The 23,477-nt window shown below is 33.6% G+C and overlaps 2 non-coding genes across 2 annotated transcripts; both read right to left on the bottom strand.

Moving 5' to 3' along the window:
* Window positions 1–12,220: 12,220 nt before the first annotated feature.
* Window positions 12,221–12,326, bottom strand: LOC121223932 (small nucleolar RNA R71). Its single transcript, XR_005921399.1, has one exon. It is a non-coding gene; the product is annotated as a small nucleolar RNA R71 (small nucleolar RNA).
* Window positions 12,327–16,234: 3,908 nt separating this feature from the next.
* LOC121223864 (small nucleolar RNA R71) lies at window positions 16,235–16,341 on the bottom strand. Its single transcript, XR_005921330.1, has one exon. It is a non-coding gene; the product is annotated as a small nucleolar RNA R71 (small nucleolar RNA).
* Window positions 16,342–23,477: the final 7,136 nt, after the last annotated feature.

Below are 23,477 nucleotides of genomic sequence, written 5' to 3'. Positions count from 1 at the left end.
CTTTTATCTTTTTCTCTCATTTTTCTCCTTCTTTCTCTAACTACAACTCCTTTCTCCCCTACTCTTCCATCTTCTCATCCCTATTATCACTTCTTTCCTTGTTGCTCTCTTTTCCACCATCCATCTCTTTCACCGTCATTCATTCCTTCATCCTCCACCACATTTGTTCCTTTCCTCGGCCACCTCTTTTCGATAAGTGATTGTTAGAAATAATAATGAGGCCAAAGGATTTTTTGTTGCCTCTTCCCTTGAGTGAGGTTTTTTGAGTTGACGATGACTTGTATTCTTTTAAGTTCACAATGGTTCACCTTTCTCAAGCTCGTGGGAACTTGATTGACCCTTTTTATCTAGGTCTGACTAGAAAGATTAAACATTTCCCAAAACCTAAGAGTGACTTTTTGGGAAGGACAAGATAATCAATGGTGGTTGCAACATACTAGTTCACGTGCCTTGCCCTTATAGTTGATGACCAAAAGTGGTTTTCTTCGTGATGGCAGTGTTTTTTCTGACATTTTATTTTTATTTTAGACATTTTATCTGTATGACTTGGCTCTTATCATCTACTCATATCACTTTCTTTAATTTTTATTTCTTGAGCTTTAATTTATATGTACTATAGCATTATGCTCTTTTCTTTTAACTTTTTTCCTTTCCCCTAATCATATGTTACCTTTCTTTTTCTTTCTTCACTATTTTTTTGTTTTTTTTCAATCATCCTTTATTTATAAGCCTTTTGTTGCAACAATTTTCTAAAAGTAGTGGGTCCTTCTAATTCTCAACAAGGTGATATTGTTCTTAAAACTTTAAACTCAGGTAATTTTTCACTCTAGGATTTTAGAGTTATGGCCTTTAATGTGCTAGCCTAGGAGAAGCATAAATTTGATTAGTGGATATGCAAATATGTATGTTAATTTCATGTTTTAATTGTTTCATGCGTATTATCTAAATTTCTTAGTGTAGTAAATTCAAAGTTTGTCATCTCTTTTGCTGAGAAGATTTGTTTACCAGGTTTAGGAGTGTGATTTATTATTGTTTGATTTTGTAGTGAGTTAATTGGTATTTGTGTGTTAGTAATGGTTGAGAATGCTGATAACACAATTGGTTGATAGCGATTCTCAATCAGTTTCATGACAGAATGAATCGAATAAGTTTATGACCAATGAGGCTAGACAGTGATATGTGAAGTTCGCTAATGAGCCTCCAATGCATGAAAAGGATTTTGATTTCACCACTTAACAATTTTATGAGCTAATACTGATGTTGGTTGAATGATTGAGATGGATTACTTTTTTTATAGCTTTATCGACATGCGATTTTGTTAATTATCAATGAATTTTATGCAAATCTTCTTGATGTTGACAATGTTATTGTAATGGTACGTGAGGTGCCATATCTGTCACGACCAAATATATTAATAGGTTGTGAACCCCCTAACATATGTATTGAAGAGTATGATCAATTGGAATAAAATCATCTAGATTATAATAAAATAATCCAATATGAAGGGCAAGCAACTTGGGTATTGAACAAAAATGGGAACCCTAAGTATTTTTAATAATCCATTATGTTTGTTGCTGCAAAGATGTAGATGCATTTTATTTATGTTCGACTAATGCTTAGAACGTCATACAAATTCCTTCTGATTGGGAAATATTGTTATACGTTGTTTTGCAAGAATGTACAATTGATGTTGGTTGATTCATAACACACAAATGTATATGCACGAGGAGCTAGAAAAGGTCTTTGGTTTCCACACCTCATTACAAAGTTGTGTGTAGAAGTTAGGGTGTTGATGTTGCATGATGAACGAAAGTGTAAATTGAAATAAGTATTGAATAACAATATATATAACAATTTCTTCAATGATCTGATAAAGATTCAAATTAGAATGTTCAAGAGTCACTAAATGATAAATAAATATTTGACCTTAATAATACTTCTCGAGGAATACTATAATAACCCATTTTTAGTGGTTCTAGAAACGGTGGTTTCAAAACTTTGTTTTCCAATGATCGAGTCCTTAAATATTATTATATAGTATTTATGAGTCTATTATAGTATTATATTTAATTTCAGTCCAGTAATTTTATTGGATGGTTAGCAATTAAAGTACAATGATTGAATTGTAAAAACTATAAAAGTTAATCCTTATTGATTTTTATTAGTTAAAAAGGCTCAGATGGTAATTATTTGAAGATTTAAGTAGCAATTATGCCATATTTTATAATTTTGGATGGTTAGTGCTTGTTTTCTAATAAAAATATTGTTAAAATTAAATTAAAAATAAGTTAAAACATTACTAAAAGTGGCCATCTTCATTATTTATTCTTTCATCACTGTTTTTACACAAAAAAGAACAAGGGAAGCCATTATTGAATGCTTCAACAATCGGTCAGGTTTCTTCCTTTGCATGTAAGTCCAAACCGAACTCGTTTTTCATAAATTTTATGTTTTTGATATCATTGTAGCTTGATTTAGCTAGCCCAGGGATTAAATTGTGCAATTTTTAAATTTTTCTAATGTTTTCATTGATATTTTTGAAGCTTTTGGTGTTTAAATGTTAACTTTTAAGTTTAGAAATGAAAAAGGTACTAAATGGTAAAGTTTAAATGCTAGTTTTGAGTATAGGGACTAAAATGAAAATAATTATGAATTTTCTATAATTATAGATATTAGAGGGCTGTAAAAGAATCTGATTGAAATCATATTGCAAAACAGGGCTTAAATGTGAAAGATATGATAGTTTTGGTTTTAAGGACTAAATTGAATAAAATGTAAAAAATTAGGGAAATTATAAAAAATTAAATTAAATTGTCATATGCATTGAATAAGATGTTATAAGGTAATTCAAATTGATAAATTGAAATGAATTACGATATAGATCAAGATTTGAATCAACTAGTAGATAATCGAAGAAAAGAGAAAATTATGGATTAGTCCTCGACATCTTGCTTACTATCATTTTTGCTAGGTAAGTTCATATGGTGTAGCTATGTTTGTAAAATTTATTGGATGCATTTAAATTATGAAATTATATCTTGTGATTTTGTTTTGAATTGGTTATAAAATGGTACAAAAACGTGAGAAATGGACTGAATTGTAAAGAAATGATCTAATGCATTACATGTGTCTGGATGAACGTAAGAAAGGATAAGATACAATTGGCATGCCAATAGAGGTTTTTTTGTTGTACGGGATATGATTGAGATGATACTAATGTACGAAGAATTCACTATTTAAACCGAAACTCAACATTTGTTCCGGATTATCGAATCTTGTCTCTATGGAGACCACTATTACTGATTGTCTCCACGGAGACCCTAGTGTGTTTTGGAGGCATGTATTGTCTTGTGACATATGATACCTATAGGCTTAACACTTCTAATAATATATGAAATGATGTGATAATATGGAACTATATGAATGCATATATGTAATTCACGATAAGAAAGTATATAAAAGATTATGCGATCTATTCAAGATTGAGCCTTAGGTGCTGAATTGAATACGATTGAATCAATAGACACTAGAAAGAGATTAAAATGGTAATTTAAATGGTTAAATGGTATTAATTGAACATGAAAATTGAATAACTTAATGCCAAAGGTATACATGTTAGATACATTAATGGTTTTGATTGTTTAAATGGTATAAAGGTTGGCACTTGACAAATGGTATTATTTGGTCAGTTCTATTGTAATGTTGAATGGTATGATATGATAAATTTAAATGTTAATATCAAATGAATTGATGTATGAAATGGTTATATGCATATTTCATATGATATTGGAAGCTTTTGGCATGTATGTGTGTGTGATATGGTTAAAGACTGAACTTGAATTGGTTATTTGCATTTGATTAATACTTATGTTATATTGACTTGAATCATGAAAGTGCCATTGAGCTTTATCACTCAACGTATGTTTTGTTTACTCCGTGCGTAGGTGTAGGTAAATCTCGAAGTTTCGACGTATGATTCAGCATCCAGTCAATGATCCTCAACTCAACAATGTTTGTACAACCTTTTGGTTTAACATATGACATGTACTTAGGTTTAAGTAGGTTTTGTGTTATAACTGGTAAAATCAAAAGTTTGAATAGACATGTTACTTGAATTACGTATATATATGAATGATAGTGAATTAGAATGGAACATATGATGAATTACCAATTGAAATGGTATTTAAATGGTTAAATGGATGAAATGATGAAAATATCATATGTTGAATGTGTTATATATAGGTAGTATTGATGCAACAAGATGAAATTTAGCTTATGGAAATAGTTAGAATGTTTAATTGATTGATTTGGTATGCATATTGAATTGGAAGAATGTTTTGATTAGGCACCATTTGGATAATTTTGAAACAGACGGACACGTTGTGATGTTGAGCTCTTGTCGTCGAGATAAGAAATCGTGTGACAGCCCAAAATTGACCCTAGTCGGGAAGTGGTTTCGGGACCACTAAACCGAGTCATAAAAATAATTAACCGTCATAATTGATGCTCATTATATGTACATGTGCATGTGTGAAAATTTTTAAGCTTCGATTTAGTAAATGGCATGTGAATTTAGTCAATAGGACTTATGTGCGACATTTTTGAAATGTGATAGATCAAAACATAAGGACCTATTAGTGCATGTTGAAAAAGGGGGGACTTGCATGTCAATTTCCCCCCTCTATTAGTAGTGGCCGGCCATGACAAGTATGGTAGACCAAGTGTGATGGGCAAGACATGTCATAGACATGTTGTGTTGGTGCATCATGGGTGGAAACAATAAAATAATGAGCATGGTAATTAAATAATGAAAGGGAGGAGTGGTGAAAAAAAGAATGGTCTCATCCATACCCCCCCTTTTGCCGTGAGTTAAAGAAAAGAAAAGAAAAAAAAATTTTGTTCATCCTTTTTCATCTTCTTTTGGCCGAAAATTCTAAGGAAGGAGGAAGGAGTTCTTGCTTCATGTTTGGTTTGGAAGAGGATTAGGAGGAGGTTTGGCCATACTTGTATCTAGATTAAGGTATGTTTGAGGTTGTGCCATGAGATTCATGCATGTTTTTAGTTGCTAGCTTGAGTTCTAATTAGCCCATGGTTCAAATCTTTGCTATGTCATGGGGATGATATTCGGCCTAGGTGGATTTTGTGTTAATGCCATTGCATGCTAAATATGAAGCTTGTTAATGATGCATGTGATGGTGGATTGATGATTCTTGAATCTTCTTTTTAGCATTTTTGAGTGAGCACATATGTGCATTGGTTGCTAGATGGAGAAGAATCGGCTAGCAAGTTGTGTGCTAAGGCCGAATATAATTTTTGTATATTAATGAGTAATGCATGTGTTAAATTGATGGAAAGGGAGAGGATGCTTTACTAGTGTATATATGTGTATATTAGCCAAGTTTTGAACTTGAAACAAAATGGTGTTTAGTCAATACAAGTGACCATACTTGTAGAATGTATTAAGTGTTGCAATCGGCCCCAACATAGACATGCATATTCGGCCATAGGAAGGAGATTGGTGTTGCATGTATTCGGTTAGAGGCAAGCATATTGATGCTTTTGTCTTGGCTTAGAAAATTCGGCCAAGGGGGAAAATTAGCTAAAATGTTGAGTTTGATTCATGATTCCGTACATATGTGACTTTAATGTCTAATGTATAAATATGGGCTAAGTGCCTTGAGTTCCTCTTTTCGATGCTCAAATAATTAAATCAATTTATTTGTTTAATTAAGCTCAAGAGCAAAGGGGAACTAAATCCGATAAAGGGAAGGAAAAAGTGGTCGAATAGCTATCGGAATCGTTCGACAACATCCGAGGTAAGTTCTTGAGTAATAGAGCTTAAATTATGATTTGATTAGATCATGTATTAAGCAAATCAAAATCATGCTCTTTGTGTGTGGCTATTGAGCCGAAATTGCAAGAATGATAAGTGTCTTGTGTTTGAGTTTTGCTAACGAAAATGAAATACGAATGTGCCATGATCTATTGTTAAATGTGCATGGTTATTTGAATGATGTCCGGGCTAAGTCCCGAAGGCTTTGTGCTAAGTGACCATATCCGGACTAAGATCCGAAGGCATTTGTGCGAGATACTAATTCCGGGCTAAGCCCGAAGGCATTTGTGCGAGTTACTAAATCCGGGTTAAGTCCCGAAGGCATTTGTGCGAGTTACTAAATCCGGGTTAAGTCCCGAAGGCATTTGTGCGAGTTACTATAACCGGGCTATGTCCCGAAGGCATTTGAACGAGTAGCTATATCCGGTTAAATTCTGAAGGTACGTGATTTGGGAATGAATGATCTTGCTGTAAAAATTTCAGTTAATACGCTTGAAACATCCCAACATGGAGGTATGTTTCGTATGTGCTTTGAATTAGTTGAGCCCTTACAAATAAGTATTCGCTCAGTTGATAAATGAGCTCCGGCCTTTGGCTAAGTTGATCTTTGTGTATGAATAAAAGGGTTGGTAATGTGAAGTAAGTATGATATTGAAAAATTGTGCATATGAAATTATCCGTTTAGCTACATGAATGCTATACTTTTGTTGTGCTGGAATCCCTTGCTCAAAACTTACTAAGCATAAATTGCTTACTCCGTCTCCTTGATTCTCTGTTTTATAGATTTTGGTTCTCCAGCTATCGGACTCGGGATTTTGAAGTCGAAGTCGCCCACACTATCAAAGCCCCCTTTTGGTACAATTTTGGTTGAACTTCAAAATGGCATGTATAGGACTACCCTTTTGTTGTGGGTCATGGACCCTTTGGACTTGTATAATTTTGGATAGCCATGCGAAAATGGCTTATATATGTTTGAGTATAATGTTATAATCATTTGGTATGGATATGGTTATTGATAGGTGTGGATATGCTTAACAAGGATTGGCCATGGGAATGGTTAATCACTATCATAATTTGTGCTATTTATGCAAAAAGGGCTAGTTGAATCATGGAAACTATGAAATAGGTAAAGTCTACCTTAAAGGCAGATGCTGACAGCAGCAGTGATGTAGATTTGGAAAATCACTAAAAATAGTAGGAATGGAATTAAATAGTGAATAAATTATGTAAACGAACCTTGATGAATCTATTTTCATAGGAAAGTAACGAAACGATCATATGGACAGTATGTTAAGAGATATTCAGGTTCTCGTGAGACAGGGCCAGAACGGTTTCTGGATTCCCTGTTTCGACTTTGGAAATTCATTATAAATTAACCAGAGATAATTAGGAGTCATGCCATATATGTATAGATTCCTCTCTGAGTCTAGTTTCTATAGAAACAAACGACATCAGTATTGAAGCCCTGTACAGGGAGATATCCAAGTTGTAATGCGCAAAGGTCAGTGTAGTCAATCCCTGTAACATGGGATACTTTGACTAATAAACTGTACTAATTGGCCCAACAAAAAATTCTAGAAAAAATATGTAGATGGGCATATGAGTCTAGTTTCAGGGAAAATTTACGGAACTGGATTCCGAGTTTCTGAACTCAAGATATGATTTTTAAAGCAACTAGTACGCAGATTGGCAGTGTCTGGGAAAATTTTTTTATAAGTGGTTTAAAGTCTGTTAACACCTCGTGTTCGACTCCGGTGACGGTCTCGGGTTCGGGGTGTTACAAATCGTCACTGAATTACATCACGTCGAGGAATGCTTGAATTCGCAACGTCAACCCGATATTTTTTAAAGTTTACAACTTGATTCTAATTCGACCTCGAGTTAACAAAAGAGCTTTCGTAAGCTCATATAAAACCCGAAAATGATGGAAAATCATATTGAGATTGAATAATATTGTTAATAACATATATAAAAGGGTAAATTGAATCGTAGTTGTTTTGGTGAAGAATGTAGGGTCAGCATCCTGTAGCTCAAACCCGGTGATCAGATTGGGTATAGGTTGTTACAGAGAGAAAGAAATGCAAGTTAGAATAGGATTAGTTGTTAGTCTTTGATAGTCATTATTTTTCAAATTTTAGTTAAAATGTTATTTTTTATACAAAAGATTCTAACTATTCAAAAACATTTTCTTTAACAAAATGTAGGCTGGATAAGGATTAGCAATCAGTCTATAACGATAATCTTTTTTCAAAATTTAGTTAAATGATTTCTTTTCTTCTAAAAGGTTTAGCCATTCGGGAATTTTTATTTACCATATGTTTGGATAGTTAATAGTAAAGGAAAAAGAAACGAAAAGAAAGGATGGGAAGGTTAAAGAAGAAATGTTTATTTCTTTTTTGGATAACTAAAATTGATAAAACAAAGTAAATGAAAGGAATTTTAACATTTCTTTTGTTTAGTCAAGAGATGGAAAGGGAAGTAAATGATTTACTTAAACAATGTTCCAATTATAATTGCACTTAAAGTAATTAAACTAAATTAAAACTAATTAAAAATTAGTGTTCTTCATAAACAATAATTTTAGATGTTAAACAAAAAAAAGTTTAAATTAATTTTATAAAATTGTTTATTTGATACAATTTTGAAAATAGTCTTGATAATTCAAAATTTTTTAAAAATAATAATTTTGTTAGTTTGTTAATTTGATACTAAATTTAAAAGTAAAAAAAATAGTTTAAAAATAATTAGAACCATTTACAACAAAGTAATAAGCTATTAAAAAATAGAAAAAAAAAACTTTAATGTATTAATAGGAGAAATAGTAAAGAAAAAAAGTCATTAAAATAAACCAAGAATAATAATGACATTTAAAAAACAAAATATTATTAAATTTCCTTTCCTTTCATTATCTCCTAATTTATGACATGTCTGGATTTCCTAAAATTAAAGAAAATCAAAGTAAAAGATAATACTTCCCTTATTTGGATGACATATTTTGATTATGTAAGGGAGAGTAAAGGAAAACAAAGATACGATTTGAAATGAAGATAAAAAATATACAATGTCAAATCTTCAAAGCCTATTCATGGACATTGGAACTCTTTTGAGAAAAACCAAAGTAAGATCCAAGTTCAGGGGATTGAGGCAAATTGACCGATGCCATTTTTGAACCGAAAAATGATGCCAAACAACTTCATTAGTGACTGTGGTAGCAATGAAGGAGAAGGGAAGGTTAAGAGAAGCATAGACTTTTTGATGGAAAAAAAAATAAAAAGGTTAATTTTTTTATTAAAAATAAATAATTTTAGGGTGTATTGTATTTTTCTCTAGAAATATAAATAAGGGCCTTATTAATGTGTCAAAAACAACATGTGAAAATTTTTTATTAGCTAGCATGTCAAATCATTAAAAAGTTAACACTATTAGAGGTTAAGTATCGCATTGATAGATTGAATGAAACATCAAGTGCCAAAATTGACAATTTGAAATGTAGGGATACCATATTGAAAGATTTGATAAAGTACATAGCCATTAATTAATTACTCCCTTTTTATTCAAGAACAATTAGAAGTGTATTATAAGGATTTTTCTTTTCAAGTATAGACATTCTATCCTATGAATAAAATTTATCACTAGGTCGAAAATGAAATAATTATTTTAAAGATAGTTTCTTGAAAATTCTTTAGCTTGCTTAATTTTTTTTTTGGATCTTATAATTTACATACAACAATCATGAAATGTTATTCCTTATTCCATAGGAAAAAACCCTCTAGCCGCTTAATTTTTTTCAAACCAAATCTTTGCTTTGCCAACAATGGTATTAACCTTCAAACTAGTTGTTTAGTATGGCTTCTTCAACGGTATTCTCTAGTTTTTATTTTCTTTTAATTTTAACCTACATTATCATGGTTTTTGTTTTGTTCATTTTTTTATCGGAAAAAATGGTGGGGTTTTAGTTTTTTGTTTCTAGTCATGTTCTAACGTATATATGAAAGTTACCAAGGTAAGGGTGTGACTTGATATATTGAAAACATTTCTTGGAAGGCCTTACCTTGAGAACAGTGATAATATTTGTAAAATTGGAACCAAAATGATGAGAACGAGGATAGGCTATTTGAGACTTGGCCTTTTATGCATCATTGTTGAAGTTGGTCAGATGATTAAAGGCTAGGATGAAACTTTCAATAGTTTGGTCAAATTGATGCATCTATGGTTTGTTTCTGAATTCTTCTAGTGTTACAATTATAGTCTGCAATACCCTAAATTTTTTTGATACATTTGGTATTGTTCCATGATCATGTTTAGTGTAACACCCTCTTTCGGCGAGGAATCTGAGTAGTACTTGATAGCTCTTGAAAAGAGTTATATTTCAGGCCTCTAGGCTTGGTTAATTATTTGTACTTAAGTAAATGTATTTGCATTTTAGGATATTATGTTAGTATTTTAGGACATTGCATCATGAAGCTTGGATTGTGCTTAAATATTATTATGTTACTTTTACTTATGGGTGGAAAGGATTTGTTTGGATGGTAGGTGTAGAATGAGGAAAAGATATTAAGGAATGAATTTTTGTCATAGAAAAAAGGGTGGATAGATTGTCAACATTAATGTCATGACAATTCTAGGAAGACACCGAGTCAACACCCAACTCATGCCACTCTCAGCCAACTGTACTTGTACCAGAAAGATCTACCTGAAAAAGGGGGAGAAAAATTTGTGTGCTGAGAGGGGGGATCTACCTTATAAGAAGAGAGAGAAAAAGGAGGAGAAAAGAGAACCAAGAGGTGGAAATAAAGGGTATCAGTAGAGGCTGAGCAGTAGAACAGAACACAAGGGAGAAGAAAAAGGCAGTCAACCTAGTCTTCGCAAGACATTGGGCCATCAGAGTTGAGAGTTGGAATGGAGAAAGCTTCTTGAAGTTCTTACCTTATTTTCCTAAATTGCTTCTTTGCAAAATTAATTGTTGAATATGTTGAATGATATTTTGAATTCGGATTTGATTAACCAACCCATGAGTTAAATCTCATTGAACTGGGATTACTGGATGATGCTCTAATTTTCCATTAATGTTGAAGCTTGGATAATCTATTTTACTATTTCATTCACTTTGTTATTCTTGAATTGCATGTATTCAGAATCTAGAGATAGAGTCTAATTCTGAAAAGGTTAGGTTAGTTGGATCAAAATTGAGTGATACAAGTGGTTGTTCGATAGAATACGCATAGTAGTTTCTAGACATAGAGCAGTGTTTGTACAGGACAAAGAGAAATCAATGTTGGGAATCACACTTGAGGCCTCTAAACATATAACGATTTAGGTGGGGTAACTTAAGGTCCTACTTTCAAAATAATTAGACTATCTTATATCCATTCTGAGCGATAAAATGGTTAAGATATTGCCGAGGCATTTTTGGTTTATAAGGGTGGATTCCTAGTAATCCCAACCTCCTCATTCAACAGATTTGAACCTCTCATCCCTGACTTGATATCTTTTCCATAGAATATTTCTAAATTTTTTTTGTTCACATATTGTGCACGTAATCATTATTTTGATTACCATTGCATTTCTGACATTGTTTTGCCTTAGCTTAATTTACATACTTTATAACAACAACTTAACCAAGTTAATCATGTCCGATCCATGTGGAGACGATCTTACCTATCATTATATTACTTGATTTGACATGTATACTTGCACACTTGCAAATTATATTTACACGCAACAAGTTTTTGGCGCCGTTGTCGAGGATTGGCAATTTGGTGAAATTTGGTTTTGTTACTGCTTATCTAATTCCATTAGTTTTATCTAACTTAATTGTCTTTAATTTTTTTCATGTTTGTCATCAGTGCATAAGAAGAGGAATTCCTGTTAACGAAAATTATCCTTTTGACCTAAAGATTGAGAGAACTTTGTGAAGAAGGAGAAAAAACTTACGAGATATGGCAAGGATCGAAAACGATCCAAGTATGGAAAATCCATTGCATTTGAATGGCCAGAATGTTGACATTCCTCGTGTGATAGATGACCGTTCATGGGCATATTGTACCAGTTCTAGATTATTTGAACCTAGGGATAGTCAGAACGCCTATTCAAGCTCAACATTTTAAGTTGAAATCGGTGATGTTTCAGATGTTGCAAACTATAGGACAGTTCAGTAGGTTGCCTATTGAATATCCATGACTGCATTTACAACTTTTCCTAGAAGTCTGTGACTCGTTTAGGTAACAAGGTGTTCCTGAAGACGTCCAATAACTTAAATTGTTTCCTTATTGATTGAGAGATAGTGCAAGAGCATGGTTGAATGCTTTACCATTAGGGACGATGGCATCATGGAATGATCTTTGCAAAAGGTTTTTGCTATGATATAATTTGTCTAATATGAATGCCAAGCTTAGAAATGACATCACGTTTTTCAGCAATCAGAGGATGAGACATTGTATGAAGCTTGGGAAATATTTAAAGAATCGCTTCAAAAATGTCCGATGCATGGATTCCAGCACTGGTCATAGATGGAAATGTTTTATAATGGGTTAAACGTGCATACAAGAATGGTAGTTGATGCTTCTACCAATGGTACCTTGTTGGATAAATCCTATAATGAAGCATATGAAATTTTGGAAAGGATAGCCAACAATGATTATCAATATCCTACCACGAGAGTTGGGATTAGCAGGAGAGTTGCTGGCACTATGGAGCTCGATCCAATCACTTCATTGACAGGCCAACTATCATCTATGGCTAACATGATCAAAATAATAAAGAAATCAGCTGCAGTTCAAGAGATGAAATCAATCGAACTATTGTATACCTATTGTGGGGAAGATCATGTGTTTGATGAATGTCCATCAAACCCAACCTCTTTGTATTACATGAGAAATTTCAACTGTAATAATAACCCTTATCCCAACACTTACAATCCAGGGTGGAAGCAACGCCCAAAATTTAGCTAGAATAATCAAGGAATGGGAAATTCCAATAATGTTATTAGAAAAAATGCCATAAGTGGAAAGCCTAGTTATAATTAGCCTATGCCGTGACAAAATGTTCAACAAAATTTAGCATCATCTTCTTCATCTATTGAAACTTTGCTAAAAGAATACATTGCCAAGAATGACGCTGTAATTCAGAGTCAAGCTACATCTTTAAGAGCCTTGGAAAATCAAGTGGGACAAATCGTAAATGCTCTAAATTCGAGACTTCAAGGAGCATTGCTAAGTGATATTTAGAATACAAGATCACAAGGGAAGGAGTGTTGCAAGGTTATCACTCTCAGAAGTGGTACTCAGCTGAATGAAGTTGTTAGAGATGCCACTACTGAAGAGGAAAATTGAGGACAGATCACAAAACTATATGAAAGACAATCTACCACTAAAAAGGCCAAATAAGAGAATGTTGCAGCAGAATCAGATCATGTGGTCAAACTGAATGCCACAGCAAAACAATATTAGTAGTCTAAAGGAAGGCCACCGCAACCTTTTCCTCAGCGATTCTAGAAGTCCAAACAATATTTACGGTTTAATATATTTTTTGATGTCCTGAAGCAACTCCATATCAACATACTGTTTGTGAAAGCTTTGGAGAAAATGCCCAATTACTTAAAATCCATGAAAGATATATTGTCAAAAAAGCGTAGATTGGGAGAATTTGAAACTTTTGCTCTTACTGAAGGGTGCACAACGATGTTGATGAATAAATTACCCCCAAAGTTGAAGGACCCAGGGAGTTTTAGTATCCCTTGTTCAATTGGAAATCATTATGTTGGTAAAGCATATGTGATGTAGGAGAAAGTATAAAAATGACTATGTTTATCTTTAGGAAGTTGGGAATTGGGAAGGCAAGACCCACCACAGTCACGTTGTAGTTAACTGATCGATCTTACGCACATTCAGAAGGTAAATTTGAAGATGTACTGGTAATAGTAGTAGAAATACAAAAATATATAGACTTTTTTTAACACCTTTTGAGCTCTAATTCATGCAGTTTTGTAGTAAATTTTGTTGAAATTCATACTTTAATTATAAAATAATTAAATTTCACCAAAATTATTAGCATATTGAATTTTAATTATTTTATAATAAATTTTCACAAATTTGGTTTAGTTTCTACAGTTTTACACAATAGGTGAAAATTGGCTCGACAAACACCTCGAAAGGCTTAAACCGTTGGAGAAAATTTTGCATCAAATGAACCAAGAGCAAGGCTTAATATTTTTCCAACTAAGGGTGGTCCAAATGATGATTATTTTATGTACTTTATATTTAATTTTTATCCATAGTTAGTTTGGTTGATATTTAATATAAAACCTGAAGGAGAAAGAGGCCTAGTATACTAAGAAGAGAAGGCTAATCCACCAAACAAATTGGCAGCCCAAAACTATCCAAAAAGCTGACCCAATCAGCTGATTTTTTCTGATTTATATGCTTGCAAAAAATGCCTAAAATTTTCTTTAAACTCCATTCAAACCCTTCCATTTTTCGTGTCTTTGAATATTTACCCCAAGCTAAATTTAGCAAAGTTTTAATTACTCAAACTTGCTCCTTTTGTGGCCAGCCAAGGGAAAGTGCATGGATGCTAATTATTTTTTATTTTTAGTAGCCACTCCCACCTATAAACACCCCCCTTTGCTACTTCATTCAACACACCTTCATTCCCACACATCTCTCTCTCTCTTTCACTCATTTTCTCTCTTCCATTCCCTTTCTTATTTTCCCATTTCTCTTATCAAATTCCTTATTGAAAAAGATCCTTATTCCACATTGGAATAGTAGCATTCAATTATTCATAGAGGCCTTGGTTCAACAGAATGAGCAGAGAATAAGAGGAGCTCACTAGTCTGGCTTTAGAGAAATCCTAGATTTGATTCCTAGTTCCCTTCTCTTTAATTTTCTTGTTTATGTTGCGATTATGAATATGAATGATTGTTGTGTTGTTGTTCTTATTCTAATTAAAATGGCTTAAATTTAATTAATCTTGGATTGATTTCATTTTTGTCCACTTAAATGATTAAAATCATGTTTGTGTTGTTATAGGCATTAGTATGTTGTTCAATTAAATAAAACCATGCTTATGTTATACTTTCTTTATAAAAAGTAAGGTAACAAATGAATTAATTATGAAACATATTGAAATTGTAATTAATTGAAAAAAATTTTAATTGGTGCATGTTTAATCTTCTAAGGTAGCTAAGGGTTAAATTAGCGACGGTATTAAATGATACATTAGCCTTGCATAACTTACAAGATTATTGTGATTAAACTGTTTCAATATAGAAAAATATTGTTACTTCACTTAATCTTATATGTGCTTATGAATATTGATTAATTTTTAGAATTGACATTAAGAAATGTTAAAAAGATTGATTAATTTTGTAGGTATGTTTGTGCAGTAGTTAACAAATTATCAAGTTGCCGTGAAAATTTTCGTAACAATATGAACATGGGTTTAGTAATTCTAAGTTAAGGAATGTAATTGATCTAACACATTTATGTCATATTGATTAAAACTCATCTTTTTGAAATCATGCATTGGAATTTTTACTTTTTATTTTATTTACTTAGTTAATTTTTAATTTTTAAATCACTTATTCAAAACAACATATTTTTCCCATCACCAAAGTGTTTGATTTATATTTCATAAACATTTTTCTTTCACGGTCCCTGCGAGTAAGATAACTCGACATTTACTTGTCACTTTATTACTTGTTGCAATTGTGTACATTTGCACATTTTTCGTCGTTCCAAGTTTTTGGTGCCGTTATTGGGGACTGTTTTAGAAGTCATTATTTTTGAATTTTGCATTTTGTTTTATTTTTCTGTTTTATTTAAAATCCATTATTTTTTATTATTTAAGGTGTTTATGAGTATTGATAGAATTATCTACTTATTCCCTGTAGACCTTGAGATTGAAAGGATTTTTCGACAAAGAAAAAGTTAAGCAAATCAGAGAAGGATCGAAGAGATGAACTTTGAAAATTCGAATCAAGGAAACGGAGCAAATCATGCTCAAAATCCTATCATTATTGATGATGATATGGATAGAGCTCTAAGATAGTATGTCATGCCAGTGTTTCATGAGCTTAATTTGGGTATTAGGAGACCCAAAATCGAGGCACAAAAATTCGAGCTAAAGCCAGTCATGTTCCAAATGCTTTAGACAGTGGGCCAATTTAGTGGAATGCCTACCAAAGATCCTCACCTTCACTTAAGATTGTTTATGAAGGTGGGTGATTCTTTCAAATTAGCCGAAATAGACAAAGATGCATTATGATTAAAGTTGTTTCCATATTCGCTAAGAGACAGAGCTCGAGCCTGGTTGAACTCATTGCCACCAAATTCCATTACCACATGGCAAGAGTTAGCAGAACGATTCCTTATGAAGTACTTCCTATGTAGCAAGAATGTTATGTTGAGGAATGAGATTACTACCTTCCAACAAATAGATGATGAGTCCTTGTACGAGGTGTGGGAAAGGTTTAAAGAACTATTACGAAGATGCCCTCATCATGGAATCCTTCATTACATCCAATTAAAGACGTTCTATAATGGCCTCAATGCTCACACGAGGATGGTAGTGGACACTTCGACTAACGATGCTCTCTTCTCTAAGTCTTATAACAAGGCTTATGAAATCATCGAGAGGATTGCTAGCAACAATTACTAATGGCCAACCGACCGTGTAGCATCTGGAAGATGAGTCACTAGAGTACATGAAGTGGGTGCTCTCACTTCACTCGCATCTAAGGAATCTTCGATATCCTCAATACTTAAAAATTTACTACTAATGGATTTAATAATTTTGCAGCTTAGCCACCGAATCAATTTAAGACTATAGCCTGTATTTATTATGGGGAAGGGCACTTGTTCAAAGAATGTCCATCAAACCCAAAATCCGTGTATTACATGGGTAACCAAAACCAAAACCAAGGAAGGCAATGAATACAACCCAATTTTTATAACCCATCTTGGCAAAACCACTCTAATTTTTCTTGGAGTAACCAAGGGGCTGGAACCAGTAACACTTATGCACAACCTAGGTCGACCCAACCACCTATTTTTTCCCAAACAAGTTCAGAAACCAAATCAAGCTAAACCTTCCAATAGCTTAGGGAACCTATTGAAGGCATATATGGCAAAGAATGATGCCACTTTAAGGAATTTGGAGAATCAAATAGGTCAACTTGCTTTACTGAACTTAGGAATCGACCACAAGGTGCTCTGCCTAGTGATACGAAAAATCCAAGAAATTTAGGGAAAGAACATTATAAAGCATTGACATTAAAGAGTGGAAAGACATTAGAGCCCAACACTGTCAAAGTTGAAGAGGAGCCAGTTGATGCTCAAGATTCAGTGGAAGTTCAGCCAAGTGTTGAAATTCCAGCTTCACCAAAACCAGAATCTGCAAAATCTAATAAGGTAACTTTTAACCCAGTCAAATTTAATAAACTAATAACTTCAATAGATGCAGAATTGCCACAAAAGACGAATCAACCAGTTGAAGTTAAAAATCCTCCACCACCTTACCCTCAAAGACTTCAAAAGTAGAAATAGGAAGTCCAATTTAAGAAATTTTTAGATGTACTCAAGCAACTTCATATCAAAATTTCTTTGGTAGAAGCACTTGAGAAGATGCCAAAATATGTCAAATTCATGAAAAATATCCTGTCCAAGAAATGGAGACTTGGAGAATTTGCGACGGTAGCTCTAACGAAGGAATGCAATACATATCTACAAGATAAACTAATCCCAAATATGAAGGACCCTGGATGTTTTACCATACCTTGCAACATTGGAGCAACTTATTGTGGTAAGAAACTATGTGATTTGGTTGCGAGTATCAACTTGATGCCCATGTCCATATTTAGGAAGTTGGGGATTGGTGAAGTTAGGCCTACTATGGTTACACTTCAATTAACAAATTGATCTTTAGCACATCCAAAAGGAAAAATTGAGGATGTATTAGTACGTGTAGACAAATTTATTTTTCCTGCTAACTTTGCTATTTTAGACTTTGAAGCAAACAAAGAGATACCAATCATCTTAAGAAGACCTTTCCTAGCAATTAGAATGACCCTTATTGATGTGCAGAAAGGTGAGCTTACTGTGCATGTTTAGGGCGACCAGGTAATTTTTAATGTTTTTAAGTCTACGCAATTCTCTAACACAGTTGATGATTGTTTTGTAGTATCCGAGTTAGAGGATTTAGTGGTAGAATGGGAATTCAGCTCTATTGAGGACTCGTTGGAACAACAAACCCTCCAAGTGATGAAGAGGGGTTGAAAAACTTAGCTTTGCTAGAAGCTAACCGGAAGGGATATAATCCACAATCTCGTTTTGAATCTTTGGAATTAGAAAGTAGAGTTTATGTTCAACCAAAAGCGTCAATGATATGCCACCTAAATTAGAACTTAAGGTACTTCCCTCGCACTTAAAATATGTTTATTTAGGTAACGCTTCGACTTTACCTGTGATTATTTTAGTAGAGTTAATTAAAGAGTAAGAAGAAAAACTCATTTCAGTGTTGGAACAATTCAAGAAGGCTATTGGATGGACCATAACCTATATCCGTGGTATTAGACCATCCATTTGCATGCATAAAATAATCCTAGAAGTTGACGAGAAATGTACGATTGATGGAAAACAAAGACTGAACCCCATAATGGTTAGATGCAGGTATAATTTATCTCATCTCAGATAGTTCATGGGTAAGTCTAGTTCAGTGCGTGCTAAAGAAAGGAGGTATTACGGTCGTTGAAAATAAAAAAAAACGAGTGAATACCGACCAGAACGGTTACGAGATGGAGAATTTGCATAGATTACTGAAAGTTGAACAAGACAACTAGGAAAGATCATTTTCCTTTATCGTTCTTGGACTAGATGCTAAATAGACTCGCGGGGTGAGACTATTACTATTTCCTTGATGGTTACTCAGGAAACAATCAGATCACAGTAGCACCAGAGGATCAACACAAAAGAACATTCACATGCTCGTACGGTACATTTTTATTTAAATGCATGTCATTTGGTTTATGTAATGCACCTGCTACATTTCAAAGATGTATGATGACTATTTTTACTAACATGGTTGAGAAGTATTTGGAAGTTTTTATGGACGATTTTTCAGTGTTTGGAGACATTTATGATTATTGCTTAGCTAATCTAGCCAAGGCACTAAGGTAGTGAGAAGAAACAAACCTCGTACTTAACTGGGAAAATTGTCATTTCATGGTACGAGAAGGTATTATTCTGGGGCACTGCATAACGAGATATGGAATCGAGGTAGATAAAGAAAAGATAAATGTTATCGAGAAACTCTTACCTTCAACATCTATAAAGAATGTTAGTAGATTTTTGGGACATGCCGGATTCTATCAAAGATTTATCAAGGACTTCTCCAAAATCGTTAAACCATTATGCAAATTAATGGAGAAGGAATGATATTCAACTTTGATGAATAATGTTTGAAAGCATTTAATGATTTGAAGAAAAAGTTATTTTCAACACCAATTATCGTCACAGTGGATTGGGATTTTCCATTTGAGTTGATGTGTAACGCAAGTGACTTCACGATAGGGGCTGTTATGGGCTAGTGAAAGAGCAAAGTTTTTCATCCCATCTATTATGCAAGTTAGACTCTAATAGGAACTCAATTAAATTATACAGTAACAGAGAAAGAGTTACTTGCTATTGTATTTGCTTTTGACAAGTTTTGATCTTACCTTGTAGGTACCAAAGTGACTGTCTATGTGGATTATTCGACAATTAAATATTTACTTGCCAAGAAAGATGCCAGGTCGAGATTGATAGAATGGGTACTTCTACTCCAAGAGTTTGATCTAGAAATTGAAGATCAAAAAGGGGTAGAAAATCAAGTATCAAATCACTTATCTAGATTGAAGCCGTAAGAAAGAAATTCTCCACTTATACCCATTCAGGAGACATTTCCAGACGAGCACATACTTAAGGTAAATCTTGTCCATAATACCCCTTGGTTTGTTGATTTTGCTAACTATTTAGCTTGTGGTTTGATGCTGATTGATATTACTTATCAACAAAAGAAAAATTTTCTTCATGATGTGAAGTGCTATTTCTGGGAAAAGTCATACTTGTTCAAAAAGTGTGTAGATCAAATGATCAAGAGATGCGTGGCAGAAAACAAGATATAGAAGATTTTATATCATTGTCACACAGTTGCAAGTGGGGGACACTTCAAAGGTACACGTACTGCGGCCAAAGTATTACAAGCCAGATTCTTTCAGCCAATACTATTCAAAGTGATGCGTATGCCTACGTAAAGAGTTGTGATCGATCATGGAGGGTTGGAAAATCACCAACAAAAATGATATGCCCCGAGCAAACATCATTGAGGTAGAATTATTTGATGTTTGGGGTATTGACTTTTTGGGTCCATTCCCTCCTTCTTTTGGCCACAAGTATATATTGGTAGCAGTAGACTATGTATCTATGTGGGTTGAGGCTGAGGCATATCTGACGAACGATGCCAAGGTTGTGATGAAGTTTTTGCAGAAACATTTGTTCATAAGGTTTGGAACTCCTAGGGATATCATCAGTGATGAGGGGTCCTATTTTGTGAACAAATGGTTGAAATGGTTACTCGATAAACATGGAGTGAAGCACAAGGTTGCCATGGCTTACCATCCGTAGACAAATGGACAAGTTGAGCTGGCAAACAAAGAGATAAAAGGTATACTTGAGAAGGTAGTTTGTCCAAACCGATGAGACTGGTACAAAAGACTGGATGACCTTTACGGGTCCACAGGACAACATACAAGACACCTTTAGGGATGTCTCCCTATCAGTTGGTCTTTGGGATTGGGCTTTCCAATAGCTCAACTTAGATCCCAAGCTTGCAAAAGAGAAATGGATACTTCAACTTAATGAGTTAGAAGAATTCCGAACTTTCTCATATGAAAATTCCAAGCTATTCAATGAGAGATTAAAGAGATGGCATGATAACCACATTCGAACCCAAGAATTTAAAGTAGGTCTGTAACACCCCTAGCCCATATTCATCGCCAAATTAGGGCTACAAAGCGTTATCGGAAAATAGCATCATACAACAAACATTTATTTATCATAATAAAATCAAAACATGAAACATAGCAATAATGTTCAAACTAATACATATAGTCCCTTTTATGAGCCCTCGAGGGCCTAAAAAGACATTAGAAATGAATCGGGACTAAATAAAAAACATGTGGGATTTTTAGGAAAAAGGTAAATCTTTTTATACTGCAGGGGTCACACGGCCGTGTGGTCAGGCCATGTGGACATTCGAAGTAGGGACACACAACTGTGTTTCAGCCCATGTCCATGCCCATATAACTCACTGACTTAGGTCACACGGCCAAGCCACAAGCCCGTGTGCTGAGCCATGTATCCTTGAAATGGCCTCACACACCTGTGTGTCAGGCTGTGTGCTAGGCCATGTAACTGCCTGACTTGCAACTCTTTGTAAGCTACATAGGACACATGGTTGAGACACACACTTGTGTCTCTAGTTGTGTGGACGAAAAATAGACCATTTTCAAGCAATTTTTCTCACCCAAAGACCAGCCACTTGCACAAACTAAATGTACCTATTTTCATGCATTCAAATGGCACTTAATATATGCATATACAAGCTAGAACATCATAGTAACTAACCATTCAACCAATATGTCAAAATGAAATCTCAATCTCAACAATCTAACTTGACTAAACACCTACCGAATCCATCCATAATTCAAATCACCAATTGAACAACTTTAATGCCACAAATACCATAATGTTCACATATCATTATTATGCATACCAAATACCGTTCTGACCATTTCCACTGATATCATTAATCTTAATAACTATACCAAATGCCAATATACATTTAATGCAACCAAAACTAACCATTAGCAATTCAAGACACTATCTATATCATACCAAAACAACATCTCATAACATACCTAAATTTTCATCCATTCAACTACCTTCACTAAGTACTTAGATGCCAAAATGACAACTACTTTAAAATACCATAAATACATAATGCCATCAAATTTACCATCAACCAAAATAACATATATATATAAGCCACACATAATGGCTAATATCATCAAACAAAGACACATATACATGCCATTATAACCATGACTCAAAATCATCAAAATCTACCGATATAGCTGATGGATAGTATGATGGATCTTCGACAAGCTTCCAAACCGAACAAGCTTCTGATTATCTAAAAACATAAGAGAAAAATACACGAAGTAAGCATATAATGCTTAGTAAGTTCGTAATTCATAAACAAAGCTTACCATTTCAATATATATAAGCTTAAAATCAATTTATGAGATAATCCAACATAGCTTGGCACAAGCCTAAGCAATAACAACCTTTCAAATTAAATAACCACATAACTTAGCAACTCATTGCAAAACATCATAGATTTTAATGCACATATCTTATAATCATTCATACTTTTATGAATATGGCTAAGCATATTTAAAGCATCATCATTTCATACATGTTTCATACTTTCATAGCACTACTTATCGAGATATCTGTCGATCCATCCCTTTTGTATACCTGTTGAACCACTAGAATTATATTGGATATGCAGGAATCTCGTACACTATGTGCTAACACATGGTCGAAACCATTACTTTCTCTTATCTCATATAAATGCTCTCTCTTGAGCCATAAGTGGGTCTACTCACACAAGCTGTCAGTCAGGACGTAGCTATGTGGTGCTACTTACACAAGCTATCAAGTAACCACAACACATTGTGGAAACTCAACAGGCGGTAGGACGTACAAGACCAGTACCCAAAACACGGTAACCCCTGATGACATGTTATTTGTATCCTAAGGTTCAAACGGGAATTCGAAAGTCCCCAAAACTTCGTTGGATTTTTCCGTAGAGATGTAATACCATAAATTAAAAGCATGTAAATTGAGCATAATACCACTTTAATTAAATGTATGAACTTACCTCGATCACAACTGAACACATACGATCAACTAATCCAACACTTTTTCTTTTCCCTGATCTAAATCTGTACATTGCTTTTCTTGATCTAAATAATCAAATTTAATTCATTCAAACTTCATTCTATTACATTAAATCCAAAAATCATATTTTGGAAAAATTACATTTTTTCCCTTAATGCTTTGATTTCTTTACAATTTAGTCATTAAGCTCGTAATTGAAATTCAAGCAATCTCATCCCTACCCAAGCTAGCCGAATTTCATACACAACCAAAGAAACTCATACATTTCACTATTTCTCAATTTCACCACATATTTTACATTTTTTAAAATAAATCCTTATTTAACATTTTCAACAAAATTTACTTTACAAAAGTTGTTCAAGTATCATCAAACATTCATTTTCCTCTATCAATAAAAAAAACTAATATACTTTCATGGTAAACCCTATACTTTTAACGGTTTTACAAATTAGTCCTCGAGCTAGCTAGATAAAGCTACAACGACTCCAAAAATATAGAAATCATTAAAAATGGGACGAAAATGCACTTAGATGCACAAGAGAGAGATGGTCGAATCTTGAACTGTCTTTAATGGCTTCCTTAAACCATATTTTCGGTTGGTGAAGAAGAAATAAAGATGATATCTTTCTTTTACTTATTTT

This window comes from Gossypium hirsutum, chromosome D11 (genome assembly GCF_007990345.1).
Source record: "Gossypium hirsutum isolate 1008001.06 chromosome D11, Gossypium_hirsutum_v2.1, whole genome shotgun sequence".
NCBI classification, from domain to species: Eukaryota; Viridiplantae; Streptophyta; class Magnoliopsida; order Malvales; family Malvaceae; genus Gossypium; species Gossypium hirsutum.
Note: the sequence above shows the minus strand (reverse complement) of the source record. Positions and strands in the feature narration are given on the sequence as shown.